Source organism: Manduca sexta, chromosome 7 (assembly GCF_014839805.1).
Source record: "Manduca sexta isolate Smith_Timp_Sample1 chromosome 7, JHU_Msex_v1.0, whole genome shotgun sequence".
Lineage (NCBI taxonomy): Eukaryota > Metazoa > Arthropoda > Insecta > Lepidoptera > Sphingidae > Manduca > Manduca sexta.
In genome coordinates, this window is record NC_051121.1 from 12,004,040 (window position 1) to 12,026,729 (window position 22,690).

Below are 22,690 nucleotides of genomic sequence, written 5' to 3' on the forward strand. Positions count from 1 at the left end.
TACATAAATTTTGTAAAGTCATAATTTGTAGCAAATTATTTTGCCTACAAATATGTTTATATAACTTTTTGCCCTAAATTAAAAATTAAAGAAGTTATAAGCAAAAATGTGAGAAAATGTTTATAAAAGTTTTCTTTTTTGCTCTATAACTTTTTTTTTTACATTTTACAAAAAAATTACCTCAAACTAACTTGTAAATGATCTTTTGAGGAAAATTGTTCCCTATAATTTTTTTTATTTCATTCATTTAAAACGCTGTTACAGCGCTCCAAAGTTTACCGGGTTCGTCAATGCTCATGAGAATCCGGTCGAAACAAAATGTTTAACTTATTTTTGATTTTTTTATTGTAAATATATTATTACAATTTTTTTGTTAAATTCGTACAACTTTACTTATTTATTCCTAACTCTTTTCTTTGCCATAGAACTTACCAAATTTAACTTATCGAATGTTATGCAGGTAGAAAAGGTATGAGTTACCATTTGGGGATAAAGGAGAAAAAAAAAACATATTTGCAGGCAAAACAATTTGCTACAAATTATGGCTTTACAAATTTTTGTAAGACTTATAGTTTCCGAGATATCGCGAAAAAAGTGTTTTCACCCCTTTTTCCAAGATGGCTGCCGTGGGACAAGGGTGGCGACCCCACACACTTGAGTTTAAGCTTCTATTGACCCCCAACACATTGCCCAAAAATAAAATTTCGTCCTCCAAGAAATGCAATATTCGGTCCTTAAATTGTAACATTTCAATTGGACTAAACGCACATTTCAAAACCCGTTTTACGTTTTACGCCCGCGGCGTGCGCGGTTGTATGCGGTACCCGCTGTATTGGCGTCCAACTAGTAGAATCGTGCGAGCCACGGTAGCACCAGCGCGCTCTGTGGTTAGTAGGTGGGCGACTGCAGTAGTCGGTAGGGGAGGGGTGGTTACAGAAATCTGACGCCATTTTCCTCCATCGTGATCGTTTCTGATATGTGTCCATGGCGTTCTGGAACTCATATGACCGTTAACTGTCCATCTTGTAACCGCCCGCCTTGCGATAATCGCTCGCCAAGTTTGCAGGACATAATCGGACCCGCGGTGGTTACAAATCGCACAGATCTCCGGTCGTCATGAGTTTGGAAATAAAACAGCCGTTTCTCAACCACGGCGGGCGCGAGTAAAAACGCTTCGTGAGTTCTTAGCCTTATAGAATCACTTTGCTGTCCCGTTGTCAAAACGTTTACAACTCGCCAAATACCCAGTGCGCGAGTCCCACTCGCACTTGGCTGATTTTTTTGCTTAATGCATAGGTACGCTTACTTTCAAATAACAAGGTTTTTGTGTTCACTGGTGCGCACTGTTAAGAAAATTCAAGTGACGAGAGACGGAATCCTATATCTTTCTCCTCTTTGAACCTTAGAAATAAGGGATTTGGTAATTTATGTAGCTAGTGAATAAAACTACTAGTAGTAGTTAGTATACCTATCTTCTTAACTATTTGGGCTAGTTTAGGTTTACACGCTCACATCAATTTTACATATTATTTTATCCTGACGTTTAACCCTGTGCAGGTTTCGGCGTCATTATACTTGTATAAATTAAACGCGTCTAGATCCATATGCAGTTTTACTTAAGTATGTAGTGTTTGCGTAAACTTCGATAACAATAATAGTATATTCTATATATTTTTTTTTAATTTTTAGGTAATCGAGCCTGATATTATACTCAAAATAAATAAGGTTATTAAAAGCCGAAACATTATAGATTTTCAATATTTTTTGGATCAAATTAAAACACTCAATAACCGCAACAGAGCAACAGGTTGTAGTATCGAACATTTACAACTATTGAAAGAGAATAATGTTTGCTTGCAGTCACCATTTTTAATGAAGTGTAATATGTGCAATATGGAATTTAAGCTATTTAAGCGCTAAGAGATATACTGATAGTATGGACGTATATCGTGGAACTGTGAATGAAGCTATGATGACTGGAGTTGGTAGATCAAATTTAAACGAACAGTTGGCTTCCATAGATTTACCAATATTAACGCAAAATGTTTACATTAAATGTTACGACGACGACGGTACTTTCTAAATGCAAATGCTTAAATTTTTTAAGAATTTACATTTAAAAAGTGAAAATAACAATTTGTAAAATTGTCGTTAAAATTTGTTAAAAATGTTTATTTTTTTTATAATTACAAAATGATACATATAAACTATTTCATGATGAATTCTTATATATTTAATAATAGAATTCTTCATTTATCATAAATTCATAAATCATAAGTTACATTCCAATTAGATAATTAAAGCGAAAAGATCAAAATTGGTTGGTCTGACTATAAAGATAGCCGATGCGCTAACTGTACGCACACAGCTACGCACGCTGTCTGTGTGAGTGAATTTTGCGAAGAATTACCTATAGTTGACTTCACGCGCGGCACGTAAACGCTCTTAAATCGAATACAAAAAATCTGTATCTGTTATTTCGTTTGTGCAAAGAAAAAATAGAAAACACTTTAATTATGAGAATCACTATCCAATTCAAGGTGTTGGATGGTGATTCTATAGATACTATTTATGAGCAGTCGTATCGCTTACCATAAGACGAACAAGCTCGTCTCGACATTCAAAGCAATAATAAAAAAAACATTAAAAACCGCTTGTTCCCGCAACTTCAACCATAAAACTAACAAACCGTTTGTCTTGGAACGTGCCATACTAATTACAAAGGATGATTTACTGGACACGGTTGGATTAGATTTGTTCTTTTTCAACCTTACTCCCTCTTTCATTTTACAACGTCCGCATCTTTGATTAATCTTGCTTTAAAGTGGACGCCAGAATGGACGAATTCAGGTGAATCTCATTTATAGTAGAATATTACTTGTATGTTCTGTGTGAGGCGTATTTGGTTTTGTCTGAAGGGATTGTTTACCCCCCTGAGTGTTACAAACGATATTATTTTGGATAATCTGATGTAAACCGATAGTATATTTTTCGGTCGTTATTTCTGTTTAGTGAATTATGCATCTTTATATATTATAATAAGAACGGATTTGGATTGTTTAATTTTTTTTGCAGAATTCGAATCAGTGGCTTCTTGTTTACCTTAAATACATACAATACGGGGCAAGGTCAATTGAATATAATCAGAAATATAATATTTAACTATACGGTAAAATACAAAGAATCCAAACTATTTACAAGTTCCCAGTTAATTCAAACAATGCGAAGCTTGTTCGTTCTCGTTTAATATACCCACATATTAAACCCCTGAGTACGTCCACCACTTAGTAAACTCTGTCACAGACCGGATCAGCACTAAACCGAGTCTAGGTTTTAATTAAATCGTACAAACCCGACTGGACTTTTCGAGATACGTTTCAGTTCAAAATGCACACAAAAGTGTTGTTACGATTTACGGTAAAGTTAATGGAATTGTGTATGTTGAATAAATTCTTAACAGTCCCAAAACTACGTTATACTGTTTAGATCTTGTTGCAGTTTACATGACTGTAACACGGAGTGATAAAGGGCAAGGAAAAGGAACAAAATTCTTATATCATTATTCCTGAATACCAGTTTCATTAAACGATGTCAACGACTCTTTTCGACTGTTTTTTGACACTTTCACGTAATATTTACAAAATTTTGCCTGCTACTTGGTCCGCGTGCAAAAGGTTTTCAGGGACAAATATTTTCTCGAGATAAAAAGTAGTACAGCAATTAAGAGTAGTAGCTTTCATTAGTAAAAGAATTTTATAATCGATTCAGTTATTAAAAGAAAAGAATACGTCAAAACAATTTATAAGAATAATTATAATTATTATTTCTAAATAACAATTATGATCACTTATAATAACTACGGACATTTTAAATTAAGCGAATAAGCTAAGAGATAAGCGCGTTTAAACAAACAAATTCTTCAGCTTTATAATTAGTATCGATTTTGATTTGTTTATTTTCAGTATTGGATCGTTGTTTAAATTTCATATCGTTCATTGAAAGCAACAATAAAGCAATTACTGTAATGCTTCATATTTCAAATAACGTCTATATTTACATAGATTACTGTTTCTCTATAAGTTAATAAACGATATAAAATTGTCCCATTCACCCAATTTTACGGTAGTGTATAAGAAATCTAATGTCTATACTTTTCCGTACAAATCTCAGTTTCCGTGCGAGTGGAGAGGCGGAGACTTTTTGCTTCACGCCACAGTCCATTACGGCTGCATTCACTCAACTTCATTGCTTTATTTTTAATCACTTTCGAACACTCTTGTTTCTTTATTAAATGTTAATACTTTGCTACTAACGTAAGCGAACATAGCTGCACTTATGAGCAGTCGAAATTCATGAGAATTTGTTATTTTCATTTTATTTTATTTATTAAAAGGAACAACTTACATAACATACATCGATACCTGATTAATACAAAGTTTCAAACAAAAATTATTACAATAAAGGGAAGATTTTTCAATAATCATATAAAATTTATTCGTAATTTAAAGTATAACACAAACAAATAAAAAATTACAGTTGTATGTATTAAATCGTCAATTTGTGTGACTTTTATATTAAGTCAGGGTAGAATTTATTTGATGGATAAACTTTATCTGAGGAATGAAAAATGAGCTGTAAAAGTTATTTATTAAGCACATTTGCAAACAATTTGTATTGTAAATGGACATGGTTACTGGGCAGGTCTTTTATATTGTATGTACCCAGCATTAGGGCAGTATGGCAGCCGGTGTCCAGCGATGGAACAGTATATTATACAGAGTTATTATTAGTATATATTATTTCTTATTAACATGATGCATGCGAAAGATATTTCAATGTATGTTACAAGTAAACCCTAACTAAGACCGCTTCTCCCTGAGTCTCCCTATCTAATGTCTATGCTATAAAAATATAGTTACCATCAAAGCTATGACACCTTAATCATAAAAATATATCAAAATGTCCATGTCCTTTAAACCAATTTAAATTTAATGTAGTTACTACATTTATTTGTAAAATATTACGCATTTATGATGTATGACTAGTTAATTAATATTAATATGTGTGGTGTTATTTTTTTTGTCAATGCATGCTGTGACACCTTAAAATGTTGTGCATTTAAACCTATCATTACTGTTATGTTTTATTGGAGCTATTTATAATGTAACAACTACTGGTTGTCCTAATTATAAATAAATAAATAAATAAATAAATATTCAATTTCGTACTTATTCGTACCCGCACTAACCATCCCTTATGAATGAGACATAGCTGTACATCTAGTAAATAATAAATTACCTTTTTTACTATCACTTCTTGTAGTCGGGAGCTGGTTCACATCTGAAATACAAAGAAGTTTTAATAAAAAAAAAACAGACATACACACACATAGAAAAGTGCGTTCCTATTAAAGTAATAAGGCAGAAATCGTAAGAGATCGTACAATCATAGTGATAGTGAATAGAGTTAGAAACTGATAGAAAAAGGGCGTTGGGTCATACACATGAAAATATCTATGCTATAGATGTATAGAAAAGGGGTTTAGCCGCACAATAGCTTTGTCTGTTTCTTCATAGCCATCAATTTATTATATTCATTATATTATTATTTAACAAGCAATGATTAGCGTCTTGTGAAAACACAAACAATTTTGTAACGTATTACCCATATCTTAAGTATCATATCACCTTTCACATCATAAGTCACGTCACCCCACTAATATGTCCACACTCTCAAATGAAAATAATGAAAGGAACTGAAGATAATTTACCGCCATTAATATTAAAGCGTCCGGGTCGACGTATATCAATAGTTTAAAATTTAATTCTACTCGTGTGAAATTACGTTTTAGAACTATCGACTTATTAAGGTGCCTTCGATATTAGTAATATTTAATTATCGTTTGAACTGTCTCGGTGGCGTAGTTGTACTGCATGTACGGCAGCGCTCTGAGGTCCTGGGATCGAATCCCGGTTCGGGCAAAGTGATATTTGGGCTTTTCTGCTCAGTATTAGCACAGAGTTGGTGGAATTTGTGCCCAATGGCGATAGGCTCGCCTTCTATCACATCACGGGACGGAACACACTTGGCGAAAAGTGGGTGCCTGGTTGCGCCTCTGCATACCCCTACGGGGATAAATTGCGTGATGTGTGTGTGTTTGAATAGCTCGTGTTCGATTTTAAATATAAATGTGATTTGCAAATATTTGTTCTGTGTGGGTGGTAAGCAGTTTAAACTGATAAGAAAAGGATTTATATCGACAGGGGAATATTTTACCACAATAAACAATAAATTGATAAAATTACCGATAGGTGGCGCTTATCTAAAAAAATATTACTAAGAATTTCCGACATAGCAAAAATTTCCGCTCTCACGCGAGATATAAAATATCACCGCTCTAAGAATCAGGCTGCTCACTCCTGCATAATGAATGCGACGGCACGCGTGTAACACTGTCCCTTTCTGTCGGAATGCCGGCTCAATGGGTCGCTGCGATTTATTACTCGCACCATTATGCTCTATCCGTGAATACTCTGGTTAGCTGATCTTGACTAGTGTTGATTGAGACGTGTGCGTTGCGGGTTGTCATCGTTTTGCTGGGTTATGTTGTTTGTTAGTGAATTCACTTCTCGACTATGCTATAAAAGTCCCTAAAACACTGGATGACGTTAGCGCCATCTATAATTAAAATCAGATTTTATAATTACAGTACTTATGAGAACAAATTACTGCAATAAAAGTAGCCTATGTGTTAATCGAGGGCATGATCTACCCGTATGCCAAATTTAATCTAAGTCCGTTCAGTCATTCCTGCGTTTCATTCTAACAAACATACAAACAAGGTCACAAACTTTCGCACTTATATAAGTAATATAAAATAAGATGTACTGTCATATGCAGACCTCAACTAACTTAGCTTAATTCTTGGTCTGCAGCTTGGTATGGCGGGGTATTGGCTTACACCTGTCTTTAACCCAATAGAAAACAATGCCCCCACTCCGATATTCCGTTGGGTAGTATGGCCCTGGAGGTCCACTGGGATACAAATCGACCTCCTTAACTATGGCTCAAAGGCCGTCAATTACAATACAATGCGTCCCGCGGGAGTATTTGTAACAAAGACCGTTGCGTAGACCGTTTATGTGAGCCTATTGTGAAATAGTCTTTGGTCTAGTGATAATCTACTTTAGCCGTTGGTATTGGGTTCTATTCTTATGAAGAACCTTATAAGATACCTTTACTGGTGGTAGGGCTCTTATATGTGAGGGTCCGCCTGGGTAGGTACCACCGCAATGTTTATCTCTGCCGCTAAGCAGAAGTGTGTAGTCACTGTTGTGTTCCGGTTAGAAGGACATTGTAGCCAGTGTAACTACTGGACACAATACTACTACAACTTATCATGTTTTAGGATGGCGAGTGCAGTGGAATAACAAATAATAATTTGTAATCCAAGGTGTTGGTGTTTCTACTGTTTATGGGCGGTCGTATCGCTAACCATTAGGCGAACGGCAAGCTCGTCTCGTCATTTAAAGCAGTAAAAATATATATTATGATGAATTTGCTTGGTGCTGACATTGCTTAATTATTGGCAAAAGTTTAACCCCCTATATCAAGGGGCGAAAAAACTCCGAAAATTGTGGTTTGTCGGTTACATTGCTGCTTAGCCTTCTGCAAGACGCGTTCAGTGCATTCAATTTGTCAAACACAGAAAGCCTTCGATACCCAAAGCCAATAATAGAGCCTTTACAAGATAATAAATGCGTGAGGTCCCTTGTTAACCCGCCTTGTTATCGGCTGACATCGCTGAAGGATGAATTTAACATTTCATGTCTTCGCCCTTACACTTGGAGGATCTCAATAACAGATTTAATACGAAGTGAAATTGAAAAGCTGGGTCGAGAGAAATTAAAATTAATTCATGCCTGTATGAAATGGTAAACTTGGGTGTTTTTTTATATAAGTGCACGGCATAGTGAACCCTCTGGACCTGTTGATAAGTAGAGTGGGGAATGTCGACTGACGAGAGATGATTACCCCTTGACAATCGACACGATTATGCCGGCCTATTGAAACCGGATATAAACAGGCTGATCACGGAACGCGACACACTTACATGGTCCACTATGGCAGGGTTTAACATCTTGTGTACGGTGGTCGCTATCCGGGCGGATATAAAATATATCCTACTACCAGCTAGGTGTACTATTTAGACCATGGTTTACTATCTGTTATATTCCGAGTGTGGTTTGGCTGGTTTCAGCGTATTAATAATCTAAGAATGTTTCGACAAATAAAATGTATTATCTTAAATAGCTTATTCTTTACACAATCATTAAAAACCTCACTCTCAAATATCATAAAGAAAAGCGATAAAATATTGAATAATACTCCATTAACAAAGGAATGCGTAGTTATTTTAAAAGAACAAAACCTTTTCAAACAATAAGACTAAACTAAATACCTGACCCAGATCGTCCGGGACCTCACCAAAGATATCAATTTATGGACCAAAATGTTTATAGCCTAGTAAAACAAGTTTCGGGTCGCCTCGCCCAGCCCGCCACATTTGCCGGCAATCCTTGTGGGCACTGGAATTTGCGGCGATGTCTTTGGGCGAAACTTTTCGGATTTATACTCTGTAATGGGCTCAGCAGGTTTGGGGTTCGTTTACTACCTACGCTCAGAGTTTAGGCTAGATGAAGATATTTATAGAGAACTACATTTTCATCACAGACCCGCTCATGTGAATTGACATTTCTCAGTATTAAAGTTTTACTGTGTAATTTCCGGCATGAATGAATGTTAATCAACGACATCTATTTGATGTTTGTCCGCTGAACGCAGCGGTTTCTGTGTTTCCTACAACACACGTCCAAAAAACGCATTCATAATAGTAAAATGAAATATTATATACTAGCGACCCGCCCCGGCTTTGCACGGGTGCAATGCTGATACTAAATACACTACAGAAAAACTGTGAACGTTGTATATAAAAACATAGCGGCCCGCTCTGGCTTCGCACGGCTATAACATAACAAAATAACAGTATTTCTCCACTATTTAATGGATGTTATTATTATACATATAAACCTTCCTATTGAATCACTCTATCTATTAAAAAAAACCGCATCAAAATCCGTTGCGTAGTTTTAAAGATTTAAGCATACATAGGGACAGAGAAAGCGACTTTGTTTTATACTATGTAGTGAAGATATAATGTCCTTTAAATCGAAGCACAAGTCTTTTATAGAATTTCGAAACATCAAATTTGCAATTTATTAATTCAGATGGTGTTCGTATCGAACCAGTTATTTGGATATATTCCCTAATCCTCATCAAAGCAACTCCACATTTTACTAAGATCGCGATACCAAACAATCTAAACCACAATTCTTTGTCATAAGAATAAACGTAGATAACAATACTTAAGTTGAACGGGCAAAGACAAAAGATAAAAAGGCAAAGAACGTTGAGCAGGACATTCCAAGCCGTGCCATTTGATCTGGAAACTGCATCGAATAAGATATCACAAACGACGGGATGAATATTAAAGATTAAACAGATCCTCTTTGGATTTCCTTTTATCGTATTTCGATTCTTGTGATATTTCAGAATGCATTTACAATTTTATAAGTACGATTGTAGACTGCCCCTGTGGCGTGATTGTATTACGGTACAACTGTATGAGATCTATGAGATCTCAGGTTCAAGCCCAGGGTCGCGCAATCTATTGGGGTTTTCCTTCTCAGTATCAGCCCAGGGTTTGGACTTTGCGCCTAATATGACGATAGGCTTACATTGTAGCAAGTGTAATTACTGGATACTAATTATAAGTCTTAACACCTCATGTCTCAGGATGGCGAGCGCAGTGGAGTACCAAACAATACTTGGTAATTCAAGGTGTTGGATGGTGTTTCTGTTTATGGGCGGTCGTTTCGCTTACCATCAGGCAAACGGCAAGCTTGTCTCGTCATTCAAAGCTATAAAAAAAAGGCTCGCTCCCAATAAAATGCGTAAGCGTGTGATTGTAGCTTTCTTGGCGTACGTTCCAATCATGTATTTAAATAAGTTTCGAAACTGGTCAGCCTACTTTTTCTGAAGAACAAACGATTTCCGGAAATCCTAAACACTCGTCCCTTCCCTAGTTTCTATTGCGTTCCTTTTTATGTTGGCATTCATGACTCGTCTAGTTTTGCGCATCGCTATTTATTCTTATGCTATAAAAAAGATGTGAACTTGTGTTATACTACTACAGCTTTTCCTTTTATGTCATCTAAACTAGTATTATATTGAGAAAAACATTTTTTTTTTTTATAAGTTTGTTTGTAATTAATATACTCAAAATGCTTAATCGATTTTGAAAATCCTTTCACTGATAAAAAGCCACGTTAATACTAAGGGCTATAAACTACTTTTTTTATACTAGCATTGGACAATAACCCGGGTAGAGCCACGGACAAAACCCTAGTGTTACAGTAATTCCATTAATTTCTCGCACAAAACATATTTCGCAGTCAATTAAAAAAAAACGAGTATATCAAAGCATTTTAGCTTTTTAAATCTAGACCATATAGCTCACTTTAGTTCTATATATTTTAGTTTCCGTTGAGTTTACTGTCGGATCCTTAATTTGGCCGGTTTATGACTGAAGGAACAATTTTATGGTGAAAGCAACTGGTGCCGTTGTTGCTTTATAGTTGGCTCCTGAAGGTACAGGATTGGTAAATTAATTGAAGGTGGGGAAAACACGGCGAAAATCCAGAGAGAAAAACAGTCACGGTGAGACGAATAACGAAGAATTACTTATTATTAAGACAGAGACTGACAGAGAATGCCCTTGGCATTAAGTCAGCCGATAAACATTTGTATTTATTAGAAAGCATAAATAAATAAATGAAACCCCTAATAGTTGTAATGGGCCGTGCTGAGGAGTACAATACAGGGCTGGTAATATTAAGTACGAAATTATTTATAAAATATTTTGATTAGTGGCAGGTACAGGTAAATATTTAAATATCTAAAAGATATACTCATGGTAAATAAGTTTGTGGTGTTTTTGCAGGTTTATGAGAGCTAATCTCTGGAGTTACTGAACCGATTTTAATAATTGTTTTACTAATAGGAAGCTACACTATTCTTGAGTGTTAAATGTTTTACTGGAATATATATAGTACTACTTTTATCCCGGTAAAACTTTTTCACGCGGTTAGAGCCGCGGGCAGAATCTAATAACATAATAAAGAGATAAAATTGTAAGTTCGTTAAACTACTGAAACAGCGTCTTGTTTCATTACTAATAGCTAACATGTACAGTAACTTTATACCTCATTATCTTCAAACAAAACAAAATTCATGTTAGAATATAAAGAGATTCTTTCCTAACATGACGTATAAAATCCAAAAGCAAACAAAACCGAAGGAATCCTCGAGTGAGCCAGAACAGCACCGAGTTATTATCGGCGTTATATTACCACGCTTTATGGAGAGGGCGTGAGGTACACGTCAATTACCTTACAACTTATATTTGCCTCGGTGGCATAGTAGACTGCACTGCTGGGTTCTCGGGTCGATTCCCGGATCGGCTAGTAATATTGACCTATTCCCAGTGTGAGCTCAGAGTGTGGAACATGTTCCCGATGATGAGCAGGGTCGTGATGATGGGTCGCAATACATATGGCAAATAGTAAGTGCACTAGTTGCACCTATGTCCAATACTTTTGGGGATAAAATTCACGTGTGTGTGTATTCTATCTTTAGTTTTATAACTATAATACCTACAGTAGCTTTGCTTTGGTTGACGCTTCAAGTGACACTTCTTTCCCGCTAAAGACCGGCGTGTACTTTTCGGGATAAAAGCGGTGGTTATTCCAAGGATTTGGTTTATCCGTATCCGTTTATGTGTTACATACATACAACAGGCGACAAATCGCTCGTCTTTTAGTTTAACAACCAGTGATACTATGTATTATCTCTTACAGACAGTAGGCGTTCATAATTCGAAATTATATTCCACATAGCCACTCTAACGGTTTTTATCCCTGAAAGGGTAGGCAGAGGCACTGACGCACCTATTCCCATGTCCTAATACGAAGCGAGCCTATCACCATACCGGGCAAACCATTCCTATTTGCAACAATCTAATATAACCAAATCATAAACACTAGAACGATTATAATTCATACCTTCCGCAGTATTCTGACTCGGGCCGCTGAGACGTGTCCGAAATTATCTAGCGTGCCATAAAACAATATCCTGGCGGAGTCATCGCCTGCTTGCCATTCAGGCCGAAAGGACATTGTCGAAAACGGCCCCAGAACCAACAAAGGTGTGACTAGCACCATAATTATTTATGTATTTTTTTATATTATTTGCAAATATGTGTATAAAACGGACAAGCTGCTACATCCAAAATGAATATATAAAAGTATTGTAACGACTTAAAGTCAAAGTCGCCGACATGTTTACAACTAATTGTGTATAGAGATGTACCGGTTCGACAAAACGATAAATCTAATTACCGATAATTAATTATTGAATCATTTTTATATATTCGATTTGTGAGGCGATATGTTCTTTAATTATTATAATAATATTTAATCGAGCAGTGGATGCGTCTCAAATAAATAAGTAGTTAGTTTTAGGACTAAATTGATTATAGATCATGTCGTCTATGAAAAAAGATTTTTTTTAGTTTTTAATTCATATTGATTTACTTTGTTTATTTAGGTTCTATATTAGCGACCCGCCGCTTATTATCGGATCCGCCCATGTGAAAGATTTTCCGGGATAAGGGTCCCGCTAAATATTTTTCCGAATAAAAATAACCCTATGTTGAATAAAATCGATTTTTGTATAAATGATCGATATAATCGATTCAGAATCTAGTCGAGTAGTATCCCTAATTCTTACTTCATTTTTCAATTCAATTTAATGTCACTCACACTTCAGAGACAAATAAACTAGACTCTCACTTTCCATATAATATATTATTATAATTTTCTGACTCTCACTATATCATTGACGATTCGGCTATTATAAAGACTCTGTGCGATTGATTACGATATCGACATACACTGGCTGTGATTTCTGGACTTTGTGAAGTGATGAACCAATTTACCTGGCATTGATAACGGATACGAAATAGAAATTGCTTTTTGCATTAATTGGTGCTCTGCTGGCGGATCCATGGTGTTGGAGAACGAGCAGATTCGCCATTGTATACAACAATGGACAGCGCCTCGTTTGGTAAGCACATTTTTCTTTAATCGAACAAGTTTAACTGCCGCCAAACTTCTAGTTCGCTCCTCAGTTCGTGTTCTTGGTAACTGCGTGGAGACAGCGAACAGAGGCTGTATACTACCTACTACACACTTTAGCATGTGGATGTGGCAACATAAGAGCAAACTAGCAAGTATATTGTTGATTAAAAAATGTGTCTCATATGCTTGAAGGTTTCTTACATTTAATTCAGCTGGAAGATTTGAATACATAAATCTGCTTTCCGTGTGACACAATATTAATATATTGCCATTCTAATTTGAGCATAATGTGTTTGTTTTTTTTTTCAGGTTGTAGCCCTTGATCTTATATGTACAGCATGTTGGACCACGGCCCAAGAGCCTATACATACTTCAGCTGTAACAATGTTAGTAGAAGCTGCGTGCTCTGTAATAGAATGTTGGAACTCCGGACTCGGTGATTGTGATTAGCAAAACTGAATTGATAAATAATACCATAACAACAACCCTTCTGCACAATACTCAGATAATATTTTATAAAACAATGTAGGTGATGAGGAAATAAATAATATGAACTAAAAATATTTTTTTATTTGTTTAATTTAATCCCACATGCCCTAAGAGTCTACCAAAAGTGTGTAAATTATGCCATGCTTCTGATAAAGCGTGAATGCTAAACAGTGCACTTCTGTCTGTCTTTTCGGGGAATATGTACGACGTACGTATATATAGAAAATACATAAAATCTGAAGGGTACTCTTAGAGGATGTAAATACTATAACTACATAATTAGGTACCTTTTTACTTATAAAAAATTATATGAACCAAGTCTTAAAATAGCCTGATTTAAGTAAAAAATAATCAGATCCCTACAAAGTGATGAATCTTTAGGGCTTATATATATTAGATAGGTACTTATATCAATAAAAAGCATATTTAAAGCGTAAATGATAGGACTATAAATCTACCTTGAACATTGAAAAACTTTCAATGTTTACTATCAATTATAACCTCAAAATCTCATCGTTTTTTTGGATTGATGCGATATCCCAGCTTGTCCGTTTTATAAATAATATGTCAAGAGAATTTATTAATGATTCTAAATATTACAAACATTTTTCCATTGCTGTTGGTTCCAGGGCGAATTATGTATGGGCACAGAACAATGTCCTTTGATAAGTGATGACTAAGTGCTTAAGTTTGTCTGCACGTCGTACATATTTGAGGATATAATACCACTGGGCCAGTGCTTAAATGCTTCGGATCTTAAACGAACATGGTTAAGTAACTAAGTGAAGGTTTTTTTTAAGTTATAGGGGGCAAACGAGCGAACGGTAATTGATCACCGTCGCCCACGACCATCTGCAATACCAGGGGGTATAGAGATGCATTGCCTTTTAGGTAGGAATACGATCTTTTTTTGTAGGTCGCCAGGTCGTATTTATCCGGAAATGCTGCTGGGGGCAATTGGCTCCATATTTTTGTAGTGGCTGGCAGAGCATCGATTGATGAAGGGTGGATACAAATATCTTACCACAGGCAAAGATGAAGCCAGTTGTGTTTAAAAAACTGGTCGGTATACCACAATGTATTTCAAAACACACATTGTGGCTTTATTTCCGAAGGATTAAGAAATTTTTTGATATGCGTGATGCATCCACGATAATGATAAGGGGCGAGTCTATAACTTCTCGGGTATAAAATCCAGATTTCGTGCTAATACTGAGCAGATAAACACAATATTACTTTGTCCAACCGGGCATTCGAACCTGGTAACTCGTCGTACCGAGACAGTCCAACATTAAAAGAAAGTCTTCCGCCCACGCAAACACGTCCACGTCCATGTTCCTTGCACTATTAAAAACCGTTTTCGAACCAAAACTGTTCAGTTTCCACGTCTGCAGTTCGTTAGCAGATAATTGGTGAATTAAAAACGTTTCTTCAGTGTGGAACACGGTCCGACATTTTAGAGAAAATCTTTTAGAAGACAAAAAATCACCTTGTAGACCCTAATCATACGAACAAGCAATGGTATCACTTTGATATTATTATTTTGTTAGTAAGTTATAACTCATATTATACTGGTAGGTTTTTTAGGATGTTTCAGAAAGAGTTTGAATTTTTTTTTAATAGTAGTGGTGGTAGGATAGTTCTAAACGCCTGGATAGCGATCACCATACACAAGGCGTAAAACCCACAAGTGACTCATACTAATGTATTCGTTCCGGTATCAACCATTGTATATTCGATTTAAAACAGGCCGGCATGATTGTGTCGACTGGCGAGAGAAAAGGATCTCGAGTCAGTTTTAGACTCTGGCATGGCACTCACCATCAGGTGCAGTGGGATCTATTTATCGTGCCCGTTTAAGAGAAAATACTGGCCGCTTGCCATACTCCTGAAGTTTCCACTGTTATAACATAGTATAGCATGTCTTGCATTTATTTGACTTATAAAATGTATATTTTTCTGACTTGTTTGGAGGAATGTACCTAAATGGTGTCTACATTACCTTTACACGCGCTAACTTCAACAAAAAGCTCGTGTAAATTACGGAACATCGCAGCAAAGTTGTTAAGACCTTGAAACACTAAGTCTAGACTTGTGTCTGGGGATTTTAGCATCTCATGCTTTAATTAGCGAATCCAGGATCACGTACGTCATATATTTTAAGTTTTTATTAAAATATGTTAATATTTTGATGGAAGTGAGGCTTTGGATATTTTTATTGTTAGATAAATTGTGGCTTTTACGAAATACGGAGCTTCAGAGCTTGGTTGATTGTAAACGATTCTTTTGTTCGTAGCCTATGATTGTTATGTTGTGTCGTTACTATAAGTATTGGTTTATTCAAGTCCCTGCTAATGTTACTTGTTTCTAAATAATGAATTTTTTATTAATTATGAAATCAGTTCTAGAACTACATTTCAAGCGAAACGCGGGCAACTTTAATTCGACTGTCCGAGGATGTTTATATCTTGGCGGTCGATATGTTTTTGGACATCTCTTCACTTACTATCAGGTGCAGTAAGGCCACTTTGCCATGCCCACAATAAACAAAAAACGATTCTCATAATATTATTTTTATTAACATAGATACATCATCAGATAATGATTACAAACACCAACAATGTGGGACATCAGTGAGGTATTTCGACATTCCTCACGCTCCAGCGCGCATGCAATGACCTACTCAATGCTCATAGATTTGAACCTGCATACCTTAGGAGCGAGTTCAAATCGAGCAAGCCATACGCATATATCAATTCGAGATTCTTGTATACGACCTGTTATGTCCAAAACACACACTATAAATTGACTAGGGGTGTACGGTGTTTTGGTTGTACAACTGGATTGAATTTTGTTTTGCAATTGAATGACAATACGAGCATGTAGTGACACGATTACCTACAAAATGATATGCAACACTTTAGAATATAAATATGGTACTGCATAAAATTGTGCTGGCTTTTGAGCTCATTAATGATCACCAGTAATCAAATTGACTGAAGACTTCCTTCAGCCAGGCTCAACTTTATAACCCATTGAGAACACGTAGTCTGATTGTTTCAAGATGTCAAGGCATAATTAATAATCTATCTGGACACAACCCCATCAGGTGCAGTGGAGTTACATTGTTGTGCGCATATAAAAATTCCACCAGTCATATCAACGATAGGAATAGCTAAAAATTTAGACAAAAACAAAGGTTCACCTCTTTTCTCGGTACTTAATGCCTTTCTTAAGCCTTATTTAGGAAGCAAATATTACCAGCAATAATCATACGCAATTAATGCTAGCAACATTTGATTTTTGAATTTCCGTCAAAACACTTGTATACGCCACCGCAGAGAAGAATTGCCTCTCCAATCCGTATGTTTTGACGGGGTAACTTTTTAAGTAATAATTGCACACAAATATTGTTAACAATAAGATGTCCATCTAAATCAAAATCAGGCTTAAGTGTTCCTAAAACAATCGTTACATGTTACCCTCCCTGCAATTTCTGTCATATTCACTGCCGAACCAACCCTAGTGCAGGCGGGGGCGTCTTTTCGACGTCGTATAGATGTCAACAGAACGACTCCGTTTTCACAGAACATAATTCACAAATCCCTTTATTACATCTAAATAACTGTATATTGAAAATTCTTTTGTAAGGTATAAAATTTATATATTTTTGTTGTTTCTATTAGATTTTTTGAAGTGAAATAGGTAGTTTGGCCGTAAAATAAATATTATGATGGGAAGTAAACTTCATCATTTCTAGCACAAAGCATTGTATTGTGCATAATACAAAGAAATTCATATATAACAATAAGCCAGAAACGACGCAACTCTCCGCATTCGTCAGAGCCTACTTTACTGGGCTGAGATTTGTCTAGGTGACTAATCTTTGACGCGACATTACGCAACAAGTGACTATAGCCTAATTTTTTCCATTATATTTGGCGGCCATATTCTACTTGTCTATAAAAAATATTTGGTACCTTAGGTAGTAAAATATTAAAGGAAATAGATTAGTCTTCATGCAATATTAACAATATAAAGACTTAATCTTAGCAATATGAAGCTAAAGTTTCTATTTGTTTGAAAGCGCTATATTCTAGAACTATTGCATCAACTCTGATAAATATTTCAATAGCACGAAGCTACTATCGTGGAATGTTAGAGTATAGAATATTAATACACGAAAATAGACATTCATGCGGTAAAAATTACGGGCAGAAACTATAATTTATTTTATAAACAACTTCTTTGTAACTGAGCAATCGATTAATAAATACAAAATTACTTAAGCAGAGTTTTCCTACGGATATATTAAAAGTTCTAAAGGATAACTGATAAACTTGATCGCGCAAAGAAGCGGGGTTCGACACGGAATATTTATAAGCCAGGAATGGAGTTTACTTTCCAATAAGCGATCGCAACATTAAAACTTATATTCTAGAACGTAGCGTAGTTGATCCTCTTTAAGAAAAGTTAGACTTTTCATTGATTTATATTAACGATTCAATTGAATTGACTAAGAACTAGAATATCTGATAAAATGTATTTTTTAAATTCGAAGTATGTGAGTGTCAAATTAATAAAAGCTTTACACAGTGACGTCATTGCAATTCGGGCGCGGGCGAGCGAATGAGATAGCACGACAACTTCACTATACACTCATAAATTTTAAAGGGTACCTCATTATTTAGTTTTAAATATCCTTTAGTTTACGCAGCCTGGCTTTTGTAGTAAAATACTTCAACAGAATATATCCATAAGGCAAAGGGTATCGAATTTATCCTCAATAGTTCCATTACAGGGTGATAGAATAAAGATATCCATATCGCGATGGGATCGGGGACGTAGAGCGCGCCATCCGTCACCCTTCCCGTAGAGGGTGACGAATGACCATGTCACCATGTATAGTGAATTGGTATAGCGTGAAATTGAATTTGGGTTTTAGAGAATGATGTGGTATTTATATTATTAATATACCCGATATTGACGTATACCTATTAAGTCGTAAATATAAGGAACATATTTGCAAAAGTGTAACGACTTGAGCGATACATTGAAGAATAAGAACAGGTAACAGCAAAGGCATTTCTAACAAAGAAAAATATAACTTAAATTTTAAATTTTACGTCTATGATATTTAGATAAAATATCGATGATTTCTGATCATCAATGAACCAAAACAAGCTAACGTTTTAACCAACAATGAGAAGGCGTTGACCCCAACTTACTGAGGGGTCAGCAGGATTTATAATTGGACGAATTACGCAATCTTCCCTTTTTGGGAGGGGACGGTGAATGGGAGTGATTGAGTATCCATTATAACGGACCGACGTGGTTTATTGCCGGACATTCATGAACGAGAGGAAGTAGGTTCGAATACCATGATATTTTGAGTTAACAATTTTAGGGTATTTATCGAAGATGTCATAAGGAGGACTGCCTCGGTGGCGTAGTTGTATTGCATGTCCGGTACAATAGCGCTCTGAGGTCCTGGGTTCGAATCACGGGTCGGGCAAAGTGATATTTGGGTTTTTCTGCTCAGTATCAGCCCGGAGTCTGGAATTTGTGCCCGATATGGCGATAGGCTCGCCCCCTATCACATCATGGGACGGAACATACTTGGCGAAAAGTGGGTGCCCTAGTTGCGCCTCTGCATACCCCTTCGGGGATAAAATGCGTGATGTTATGTATGTATGTTATGTCATAAGGAGTGTTAATCATGAACTAATTCGTCTATTCAAGGAACTTTTCGTAAATGTACTGTTTTTTTTTCTGTCCTGAAACTGTCGAGGACCTGTGTTTCAAATTGACATAGAAACGACTATAAAATTTTCGCTATTCACCAAATAATTTCTCTAACTGTCTACATAAATAAGAAAAGATTCTAAGAAATATTATCCTTTACATATTGATCCCTCATCCTTAAACATCTGGAACGTTCCATTTTGAATATGATAGAAATTCAACTGTTATAATGTTTATCGTTTTACGATTCAAGTTAGCTCAGGTAAATACTTGTAAACTGAGTTGACCGATACGGCCACTATCGCTGAACAAACAGATCTAAACGATTTCATATTAGTTTTGTCAGTGATAATATTTGTTTTGTAACGTGTACTGGAATATTTGTGTTAGATTTGTGAAGTTAGTATTTTTTATTTTGACACATAATATTATAGAATTTAAGGCAAAGAGCTCCCAGCCTACGTGTTGCATATACAAGATGGCAATTGTAACCGTTGAAGGGACTTTGTTTCACAGCTGGTTCATCATTGCATTACTATTAATATGTAAACCAACTCGGAAACATAATATATTTCTTCTTATGAATTAATCTAGTTGTTCTAGAGTTTGTCTATGTAGATTGTTATTGCTGTATCTATACATATTATAAAACAAAGTCCCTTTTTATGTCTGTCTGTATGTTATCGATTTTCCCAAAATCTACTGAACGGATTTTTATGAAATTTTGGTATGGAGATAGTTTAAGACCCTGGGAAGATTATTGGCTACTTTCTATCCCAGAAAAATATGTAGCGGGACTTTTATCCCCGAAAACTCCTTCACGTCGACGAAGCCTAGTGCAAAAGCTAGTAAAATTATTTGTTCTCTTTTCATTAAAAACTTAGAAGCGGAGGGAGAGTATATCCCGCATAGTAGAATGTTTAGCTTATCCCTGACGTTTAGCTGCAAACAATAACTGTCATTTGTTTGATTACCAGTGAATTTTTAAATAGTGACGAACTGAATAACTGTGCTACTTTCTGAAGCTAGTAACAATAGGCTTTATTACAGCGGGGTAAGGTCGAAGTTGCAATGTCACCCTTACAACTTAGCCGGTTATTTAGAATTCAGTATATTAATTGCCTTTCATATTTGCATTCGCTGTTTATGAAATAACCAGCGGATGCACGTGGGTAAACGACCTCAATGAATATTTTTGGATATATTTGCTTTTATAATATGGATAATGTGAACTTTTAGAATTAAAATAGATCACCTACGATTTAAATAAAAAAACAAAAAATAGAAAGGAGAAGTATATTAAGTTGATTCATTTTTTCATAAAAAATCGTATTATTATTAAATACGACATTAGAAATTTTCGAAATTTGTTCCCGCACCTCCGTTTTTATATAAAAAACTTAATTAAATAAAATGATGCAACAGTTTCGTATTTCGACAATCATTTCCCCTTTTAGGTATATTAAACCCATTCTAAGGCATTTGTATAGGGGACGAATTGAGGTACCCATTTACGCTGAATTTGAAGGGCTAAGTTACCCCATAGTAAACTTACACCAGGCTAAGGAACTATGCTTTTAAACCCTTCTGGTAAATGAATAACCCAAGTCAACATCCATTAACCATAAATAAAGCAAAATATTTCCTTAATAACCTAAACAAAATGTTTCCAAAACTAAAAACTCAATTAAACCCAGTTTAGAAGTTAACCGAAAGTTTTTAAGGTTTACTCGATTAGGCGATTACTTTTATCGTTATAGTTAAACAGGTAAAACAAATGAGCTGAAAATCCTGAAAGTGCTCCTTGAGTGGAGTTCTGTAAAACGTTTATATTTAGGGAATTCTTAAGTAGGATGATAAAGCAATTACTTGAAGTACGTTTTGAATTGGTATCTATACATATTATAAAACAAAGTCCCCTTTTCAGCCTGTCTGTATATTATCGAGTTTCTCAAAATCCACTGAACGGATTTATATGAAATTTGGTATGGAGATAGTTTAAGACCCTGGAAAGCTTATAGGCTTATAGGCTATCCCGGGAAAATATGTAGCGCGACTTTTATTTCGGAAAACACTTCACGCGGGCGAAGCCATGAGCAAAAGCTAAGTTATTAATAAAATAAATGTTCGCGTCTCCGTCTATGTTAATAAGGTTATCAAGTACAAGAGTTATTGTGTATTTTTCATAATAAATTCCCTGTATTATAATCCGGAAAGTGGTCTATCAGAGTGCTAAATATCATCCAAATCTGTTCAGCGATTCCTACGTTTATTTCTCTGCAGTTTTTTTTTTAAAAAAAAAGAGATGTTATATATCTTTTTTACTATTATGTCTGCTATACAACAAAGTTTTTAGTTCAAAAATATAAATAGCGTGGTCATCCAGAAAGTAATAACGAACTTAGAAATATATTTGTAAAGGCACTTCGAACTGGAGAACAAAATTAATTTCTTTTCAACTACGGTTGCCAACTTTTGTACTTCAAATATTGACAGACTATTTCTATAGAAAAATATATCGCAAAAAATTTAACATAAAACTATTTATTTTATATTTTATACTGTTAAACATAAAGGTATTATTTATCTACAAAAATATACAAGCTTTTGTAGATCCCTTTCCTGATAAACTAACGAAAATACTACACAGTACATAACTATATCTTTTTCAAATCGTAGTAGTCACTAACTGCGATAATAATGAAACACGAACAATTAAAACGCAAATATACGGCTTCGTGTACGTGGCGGTATGTTTATGTAATTGTGTGCGACACGAGCCGACGTTCATTCGATCATTACACCATATGTGACACTGATAGCGGGTGTTTCGATTTCTAAAGCCTTGTAGTTGTATCAGCCTATACTATCCCAATGCTGGGCAATGGATTCACCAAGATCTTTCCTTGAATCATGATCCTGCGAGTGAATCAGTTGTTTTAAATGATTTCAGTTCGTCCCGCCATCGCTTTGGTCTACCACGATGTTTACATGCAGTGTCAGAGTTCCATAAGGTAGCAATCATGAGCCAAAATTCGTCAGGCATACATGTTTTTTAATTATCAAAACTTTCTGAAGAAAGCAAGGAGGCATAATGTCAGCTTGTGAGGGGTCACGTTATCCGTCGATATTTGGACCTAATCCTGCTTCCCATAAGGAGCAGACTGCAGGGGGCCCTATAAAAAAATCGCTTGATA

General features: G+C 35.5%; 1 protein-coding gene across 1 annotated transcript in view; it reads right to left on the reverse strand.

Moving 5' to 3' along the window:
- Nucleotides 1-22,690, reverse strand: part of LOC115442458 — an 88,406-nt gene that overhangs the window by 59,128 nt on the left and 6,588 nt on the right. Inside the window, exon 2 of the mRNA XM_037447581.1 lies at nt 5,299-5,340. The gene's annotated coding sequence lies outside the window, so the exon portion shown is untranslated. The remainder of the gene's footprint in view (nt 1-5,298; nt 5,341-22,690) is intronic.